At 44.1% G+C, this 9,173-nt stretch overlaps 1 protein-coding gene across 1 annotated transcript in view; it reads right to left on the bottom strand.

The window, feature by feature from the left end:
* LOC104509481 (microtubule-associated tumor suppressor candidate 2-like) overlaps window positions 1-9,173 on the bottom strand; it is a gene marked incomplete at its 3' end in the record, with an annotated part of 129,893 nt that overhangs the window by 8,955 nt on the left and 111,765 nt on the right. The window lies entirely within an intron of this gene.

Genomic DNA, 9,173 nt, shown 5'->3' with positions numbered 1-9,173 from the left:
TGGCTGCGTAATCAAGGCTCTTTGCATTGAGCGTCACAGCAAAAGGTTTCTGGAAGAGCAGGAATCACCACTAACTCCCAGGCTTGCAGGAACAGCCTCCAAGGCTTTGCCAACAGCCTCCACTTCAGGAGCTCGTGGGGAGGTTTAGATTAAATATCAGGAAGAAGTTCTTCCTGGAGAGGGTGGTGAGGCACTGGAACAGGTTGCCCAGGGATGTTGTGGATGTCCCATCCCTGGAAGTGTTCAAGGCCAGGCTGGATGAGGCTTTGAGCAACCTGGTCTAGTGGAAGGTGTCCCTGCCCATGGCAGGGGGGTTGGAACTAGATGGTCTTTTGTGTATGGTTCTATGAAATGGGTATTTCATGCCATAAACTGTGAGACTAAATACTTGCTTGTGTTTTCTACTGGTGTGGTTACAGCCTTTGCTTTGTAAAATGCATGAAAATGCACCATTCTGTAAAGGTATTTACATTTCCTAATTAACACACAGAGCCTGCTTAAACGGAACAGAGGGAGCAAAGGGAAAATCATCAGTAATCATAGAATCACTGAATGGTTTGGGTTGGAAGGGACCTTAAAGATCATCTAGTTCCAACCTCCCTGCCATGGGCAGGGACACCTTCCACTAGACCAGGTTGCTCAAAGCCTCATCCAGCCTGGCCTTGAACACTTCCAGGGATGGGGCATCCACAGCTTCTCTGGGCAACCTGTGCCAGTGCCTCACCACCCTCTCCGGGAAGAACTTCTTCCTGATATCTAATCTAAACCTCCCCACTCTCAATTTAAACCCATTACCCCTTGTCCTGTCACTACAGGCCCTTGTAAAAAGTCCCCCCCAGCTTCCTTGTAGCCCCTTCAGGTACTGGAAGGTGCTATAAGGTCTCCCCGGAGCCTTCTCTTCTCCAGGCTGAACAAGCCCAACTCTCTCAGCCTGTCCCCATAGCAGAGGTGCTCCAGCCCTCTGACCATCTTAGTGGCCTCCTCTGGACTTTCTCCAACTGGTATTTATCCTTCGTATGTTGAGGGCTCCACAGCTGGATGCAGCACTCCAGGTGGGGTCTCACCAGAGCAGAGTAGAGGGGCAGAATCCCCTCCCTCGACCTGCTGGCCACACTTCTCTGGATACAGCCCAGGATAGGTTGGCTTTCAATATACAACACAAAATACAACACAAAACACTCTAGACACATTAAATCATTCAGCAACCACTTGGAAAAGCAGCAGCCAAACAAAGCCACTTCTTCATTCTCACATCAGTGGTGAACACTGGCCTAGGAACCAGAACTAAATGCGGCTTATCTGAGACAACTTCTCAAGAGCTGCTGCAGAATCAGCGCTTGTGTTTGCCTGCACCTTTCTGAGTCTTTAAAAGCCAGTACAGTGGGATAGGCTTCAATTTTCTTTCACACTTCAGACTGAAAACACGCTAACAAGTTACTCATTGAGTATTTATTCCAAAACAAATCCATGCTGTAGACATCATTAACAATTCAATGGGACTGGCTGCATTCAGTTGGATTCCAGCTGTTCTCAGGCTCATTTTATAAGTTAACTAATGCAGTATGCAAGTTCAAAAAAAACCCCAAGGAAGTGTTTTCAGTCACTCACAGACACAGAGAGCCACTTCAAGCTTTCTTCTGCCTTGCCCTCTGATACCCACGACTAGTCGCGTCCTTGGTGAGTAATGACACATCCATGCACCCATTGTTGGAGCAAAAAGAGCAAAGCTGGAAATATGAAGGATCCTTTAGGGTAAGAACAGTCTAATTCTCCCTAGAGACTCTACTTCCTGTGATGTATGAGAGACTGAAAGACTGAATAAATAAGTAGATGTAGAAAAAAGACTGCATATTTGTTGAAATAGAAACTGCTAATGCCTGTGCTTTTTCCTTTCTGTTTGTTTCATATTTAAAGTCAATCTGATAAGAAAAAAAGGACAATTTCATTGACTTGTCTGAAAATTATTGTTTTCTTTCTATATTAAAAAGGAAAGTCTCTTTATCTGGTATTAAAAAACCTGAAGGAAAAAATAAACCCAACAAAACAAACCATTCTTTGGACTAAATAGAAAATCTCAGGTTAACTTAGAACATCCAACGTTAGTTAAAGACCAAAAATAACTATTCCTTGTCCTGTCATTTGACATGGATCCCCTGGCATTGTACTGTAGCTTCCTCAGAGTTGCTCTACAGCACATTTCAGAGTAGTTCCCAGGGAAGAGGTTGGAAAACTTGCAGTTACGCATCCCACTTTCACCTGCTGCGTGGTGCTGCGTAACCCTACCTTCAGTACAGAAACAACGTGCATGTAACCCACCGCGTATTCACTATGCATCTTTGAAGGGAAAGTATTTCAAAGGGGAACACCGTGGCAGCAGGGTCTTCTCTGCAAGCACCCTGCAAGCGCACGGGTGCTTGCTTTCCTCCCTCAGCTGACCTTAGCTCATCCCTCTCTCTCCTGCTGAGGTTGTGTTGTCTGGATTTTGGAGAAGCTGATTAAATGAAGCACGTTTTACACTGCAGCTTGCTGGTGAGAGCTGTGATAACACCGACCTTCTATTTTTCATCTTGACTGATTGTATTTTAACAGCCTGCCCTGTTACATATGATTTACTGCTACTTGTAAAAGCACAGGAATTGACTGGGTTAGTTTTTTGAACAATGTTTTTGATTGTCTCTAATTTAATGGGCCAAGTAGAAACAAGCTACTCAAATAAATTCTTTATTGCTACTGTCATTGCACACAAATGATGAGATTTCTTATGGGGAATAACATTGACTTGTCTGTGAGATAAACATTAAATAAGAATAATAACCAAGCTGAAATAGGTATGCTGTAACACACACCCCAAATGCCACAACAAGGCACAGAAAACATAAAATCCTTCAGCTCTCTAGTTTCATAGAACGTTGGGGTGGCAAGTCCAGTCTGGTGGACAGAGCTGAGGTCTGGAACAAGCAGTAATCTGATGCTCAGGAGTCTGGATAAGGACTGCAGACATAAACAGGGGAACCCAGACCGGCGACAGTATCTGGAAGGCGAACCAAAGTTTCAAAACACAGCAGAGTTTAGAGGTACCAAGCTGGATTTTCTGTGGGTTTCTGTGTTCTGAGACAATGATGTGGCTGAACTAGACTAGACAGGGATGAGACCATACAGGATGCTGTATTACATGAAGAGAATAAAAACCCTTCAGGAGTGGTCAGATGTAAACCACTTCTCAAATCCTCACACCCAGTGACTGAGCCACATTTTTCCTGAACCACAGGCCTTTACGGTAGCCGTGAACTCTGGTCCCCAGCACAGACCTACCTTAATGGATGCCAAAGTCTGCCAGCTGGACTTTATACCTCTGATCACAACACCGCGAGCCTGGTTTGGTCAGTTTTGGTCACTAAACCAAATCCCTGTGAGGGTGGGAATTTGTTAACGTCTTTAAACATCATTGCCTTCTGCAGATATTCCTACATTTTCACAGCAATTTGAAGCAGAAAATTTAGCATACGTGCGCCTCAAGATCACATATTTTTATCAACATCTGTCGAAAGAATAAGCTTGTATGTCTTTTCAGAGGTGGATCTTAGCTGCAAAGTTCCTGACAGAGAGCTGCTTTCACCTGTCTTTAAACAAAATATGAAACAATAATAGAAATGGTAAACATTAGTTAGGTTACCATTCTATTTCCCAAAGCAGCTAATATGTTTAAGTGAATTTAAAGGACCTGTCTTGGTTTTTCTATTCAAGTATGTGCTTTTCTTTACCATTTGCTACAGGTTGACAGTTATGCAAATATGAAAGGGGTCTAATAACACAGAACAAGGGCTGTGCAACACACTGAAAACTAAGTGTTTTCTTTCCATAGTCTAACGAAAAGCGATCAGTTCACGTCTTCAAAACAATTTGCATGACAATGATCTCCAACTACTATTATCACATGCCAGCATTTTTTTTTATCATCTGAATCCCTGCACAGCAGCAGCAATAGAAGTCCATTTTCATTAATTAAATATGATTTATACCCTGCAGTCCAATTTATTTGACAAGCACTTTTAGTGAAATATCAGGAGTATAATCTCTCCCGAGCAGTCGTCTTTTTTCTTTTTAAATGAGAATTTCCAGCACAGGTGGTCTTCTCAGGCAACACCTAACACGAGAGCTTTCATGGGATTTTTGTTGGTTATTTTCAACTCATTAATATAGGTAGATCTGCTTTTTTGTGAATTAATTTCATATTCATACATAGTTAAAATGATGTACATCTCTGAAATACAAATACAATTCCTCCACTACCTGACATTCCACTCTTTCAGAAATATTCTTTATATTCAAATGACCACAATCCTCTTTGTAAAATACTTTCTGCCCCTTTGACTTTCATAAAAGATGCTGTATACAATTGTGGTTTAACGCCGGCTAGCAAAATATCACGAAGCCGCTCTCACAAATCCCCCTCCCCTCCTCCAGTGGAGGGGAAGAATCAGAGGAAAAAGAAATAAGGAAGCTCGTAAAATTGAGATAAGAACTGTTTACTAATTAAATCTAAATTAACCCAGCACAACAATACATGCAATGGCTGCACACTTTACCTGTAACTGTGGAGTGCTCTAAGCACTTTAGTAACTGTGATGCTTTGCCCAGGAGATTGGACAGATGCAGTATTTGTTTATAAGCACATATGCAATATTAAGCCCTGTAACAATTACTACTAGGTGATTGCTTGGAGAATATATTTACAAGGGCCTGTAGTGACGGGACAAGGGGTAACGGGTTTAAATTCAAAGTGGGGAGGTTTAGATGAGATATCAGGAAGAAATTCTTCCCGGAGAGGGTGGTGAGGCACTGGAACAGGTTGCCCAGAGAAGCTGTGGATGCCCCATCCCTGGAAGTGTTCAAGGCCAGGCTGGATGAGGCTTTGAGCAACCTGGTCTAGTGGAAGGTGTCCCTGCCCATGGCAGGGGGGTTGGAACTAGATGATCTTTAAGGTCCCTTCCAACCTAAACCATTCCATGATTCTATGAATGTCTATCATATCATTCCCCAAATACACAGAACATAGAGATGGAATCATTGGGGTTTCCCTACTTTTCAAAAGTTTTATGATATGGCTGACTTCAGTAGTGCTGTTCATGGGACAGCCTGACCTTCTGACTTGGACTGAACAGGTCTGGCGAGTTCTTCCTCAAATACAAAATTCAACCCTAAGGTCATGTTTCTGATTCACATTTTCTTAGGGAAAAACACACCTCACTTACAAGATGGTATTGGTTTGTGTTTTAAGTCCTTCCTGCATGAGGTAGGGACTTCCCCCCACCCACAGCAAGGGGCACGTGGTATGAAGACACACATCTAATCCCCAGCTAATAACTTTCACCCATGTCAGAGATCACCCCTCTCTCCTTGGTCACAGCCTCTGTGTAGTGTCTTGCCTTCTGCCATGGGGTGAAAAAGGACCAGGAAATTGTGGTGGTTTCATTCCTTTTAACCATGAGTCCCTGGTGGGGCTGGGCTGTTGCCAGCTCAGCTATGGAGGAAGTGGGCTGAGGTGAAGGATGGACATATGCCCCATCATGCTCTTCGGTCCTTTGGTATGTCTGTGCACGTAACTGTGAGAGTTTGGAAGAATGTTAGAAATGTATGTGTTCCATTCTCTTCAGAACATTGCATCCCTTGAGTTTGGAGCACTAGTGAAGGTTCCTTTGGTGTTGCTGTTGCAGCAATGAGGCTGGCTGACTCCTCAAGCATGACATTCATTATCCATGTCAGTCAGGGACCCAAGGTAGGTGGGGGGTGGATTAATTTTTAGTATACCTTCAAACTTTTTTGAAACACTGATTTTACTTCCCTGCTCCCTTACTGCTATCCATCTCCTGCCTTGTGATGTCCAGTAATAATGCCAGACTTGCCCAGCACAGACTGGTAGCCTGTGCCAATGACTGTTCTTTCCACTTGGCAACAGCACTACAAGCAGAGCTTTTAAAGGTTCTTTACATGCAGACTTTCAACCTTTACATCTTCTGTCTCCTGCAGGACATCCTTTTGGAGACTGGCCTTTTCAGCACATCCATGCACTTTCTCTGCCATACCTACGGTATCTGATACAATTTTAAAGGGCTTTTGTTAGATGCCTTTGGTTGCCTGGAATCAGAAAGCCCAAAGCAATATGAACACTTCACTGCCCTTTCTCCACTTGCTTCTTTTGATCTGTAGCATCTTCCTTCTGATTTAATACAGAGTTCCATTTTAAAAAGGGGTTTGTTCTTCATAATTTGAAAGATATGCCAAACTGTCCAAAGAATACTTAAACAGTAGATTTTACATTTTATAGGGCTCCCTATCACACTGGGATCTACAGACAGCAAGAGAGCTGGGATTAGACTAGCTAAAAAACCTTGTCTTTATCTTTGCTTTGATTTATTTCAGCCTTTGCTTCCACCTGATACTTAGCATTGTGAGGAACCGTAACACTGCTTTAATAAAAAAAATAATGACCATGGATACATCGGCTGCTGCCTTGGCTCATATAAAAAGTAAAGCAGAGCATTGCACTAACATGGGTAGGGTGGTTTTTTTTTTCATTGTTGTTTCTGTCAGTTGTGCATAATAACAGCATGTCCCTGTTTAGGATCTGTGTCTGACTGTTGGCACAACACATCCAGGTACCCCCTACTTTACTGTTTAGTTTCCTTCCAAAATGAAACAGGCAAGTTTTAACTCACCTGACTGAGTCTTCCTATCAAGACCGGACTATAAATTCAGTGAGGTGGTGGCAAATGGGCTCCATACACTGCTGCATCCAGTCTTTACTGGTACAAACAGAGGTGCCTTGCTGGGAGGAGGCTGGGCAGGTGACTGGAGCCCCTCTCCAGAGTGGGAGAGGGTAATTTCAACTCTTTTCCAGTTGTGATGGATCTAACGCATTCTGGCAGCATCCCTCCTGGCTCTCTGCTACTGTGGCTTGCATATAGAAACATGTGGGCAATCTCCATCACATCTCTGGCATGGAAAGGCCATGGAGAGATTGAAATCTGCCTCCTGTTCTGCACACTGAACAGCTTCCCAGCTGTGACAAAGCTTAGGAAACAACAACAGAGTCAGACTAACGTCTTTGCAATGGGAAGAACAAAACTAATTGCTCTCCAGCACAAACCTAACACTGCACATCCTCCACATCTGTATGGGCCCCTGCACCCACAGACACCAAACTCTACACAGCCTGGAGGCAAGAGAATCCAATTCAGAAGCTATGCTGCTCTGTCTCCTCTAGGCCTATTAACTCAGACACAGCAGGGCATTAACAGCTCTTCATGGCACTCAACCCACAAGTTCACTTACGGCCAGCTTGAAGCACGAGCAAAGAGTTTTCATTTGTGTGCCCCCATGGAAGCAGACATGCCCAAGGTTACTGGAGGGTCATGCAAAGACAGTAACAAATGCTCTGAAGGAAACTACATCTAGACTGACTAATGACGTAGAAAACATCTACCGACAATCTCAAGGCAATGAGCAAATGAAGGTTGTTAGGAAGGAAAAAATGGGAGAATTTCTCATAATGATCAAAATTATGTATGGACTTCTATTTTTCAGCTTTGTCTACAGAGGCAGCAAAATTAATTTAAAAAAATAGTCTTTCTTTCATAGATTAAATAATCTCATAGATCAAAACCCCAAATTAGAAGTCACCTTTAGCTTTACACCAGCCTCAGTTATTCTTTTGCTCTTCAGTGTTTATGCCCTCATGCGATCACAAACATTATCCCCTTTCTGGTAACCTACTGCTTGATCAATGTTGTGTTGCATTACATTGTAATTTCTGCTCTCCTGTCTGGGTCTGAGATTTGAAACCGGTGCAAACTCAGAGGTGACAGCCTGAACTATTCAATTAGTCCTGCCTAGGCTAGATTTTACATGTCACATTAGCATGACTGCATACCAAATACCACAGTTCCAGCTCATTGCAGTGCTCCAGTACTGAAACCTCCCTGGCAAAGACTTACTCGTGTGTGGCTGCACAAGTACTAAGATATCCAGATTTCTAATGGCCTTCTTGCCTGTGACAAAAGAACCCCAGAGGCCAGAAAAGCTCCTCTACAAAAACTTGAAATAGCCCTTTAAAGCTTATCATGCCAATGCCACTAAGTGGAAAAAAAAAAAAAAAGGCTTTTGCTGGAGATGTCTAGGGGCAAATGTGATACTAATCAAACACTGCTGTAGCCTGAAATGGCATAATTTGGCTAGGGCATAGCACAAAGTAAAATCAAAAGAAAAAAGAGGCAGAAAACTTGAAACAAAAAAAAAGGTAACACCTTTTATCCATATATTCTGTTGATAGATCGATCCGTTCCCTAGTTAGTGAGTGCATGTGATGGAAGTGAACAGTTTTTGGACAGTAAGACAGTCACTTCTGACTGTGTTGGACAAAAGACCACTCTGACCCTGACTTTCACTGGGCTGGACTACACAAGGCAAACGGTTTCAGCTTCATCTTCCCTGCCAGGTTCTCCAAGCCACTGATCATAGCAGTAAGTTCTTTCCTGCATGTGTTACGTTCACCAGGTGTACTAGGGTTGTGTGGCAAGGGTTTGCTAGTCAGGGGGCAACAGAGGTGGCTTCTGTGAGAAGACACCAGAAGCCTCCCCCCATTTCTGAGAGAGCCAATGCCATTCCCAGGTGTACTAGGGTGGTGTGGCAAGGTTTTGCTAGTCAGGGGGCAACAGAGGTGGCTTCTGTGAGAAGACACCAGAAGCCTCCCCCCATTTCTGAGAGAGCCAATGCCATTCAGCTCTAAGACAGACCCACTGCTGGCCAAGGCCGAGCCCATCATTGATGGTGGTAACACCTCTGAGAGAGGAGTGGGAACATGTGAGAGACTATTCCAGAGCAGAGATTCCCCGGCAAACTGTGGTGCTGTGCCCCTGCAGCCATGGAGGGTCACAGTGGAGCAGAGATGCACCTGCAGCCTGGGGAGGACCCCAGGCCGGAGCCCAGGGGGATGCCCAAAGGAGGCTGTGATGCCATGGGAAGCCTATGCTGGGGCAGACTCCTGACAGGACCTGTGACCCTGTGGAGGGAGGACCCCACACTGGAGCAGGTTTGCTGGCAGGGATTTCATGGGAAGGAGGCATGATGGAGAAGTTCATGGAGGATTGTCTCCTGTGGGGGGGACCCTCAGCTGG

This window comes from Eurypyga helias, unplaced genomic scaffold, assembly GCF_000690775.1.
Source record: "Eurypyga helias isolate BGI_N326 unplaced genomic scaffold, ASM69077v1 scaffold4985, whole genome shotgun sequence".
Taxonomy (NCBI): Eukaryota; Metazoa; Chordata; class Aves; order Eurypygiformes; family Eurypygidae; genus Eurypyga; species Eurypyga helias.
Note: the sequence above shows the minus strand (reverse complement) of the source record. Positions and strands in the feature narration are given on the sequence as shown.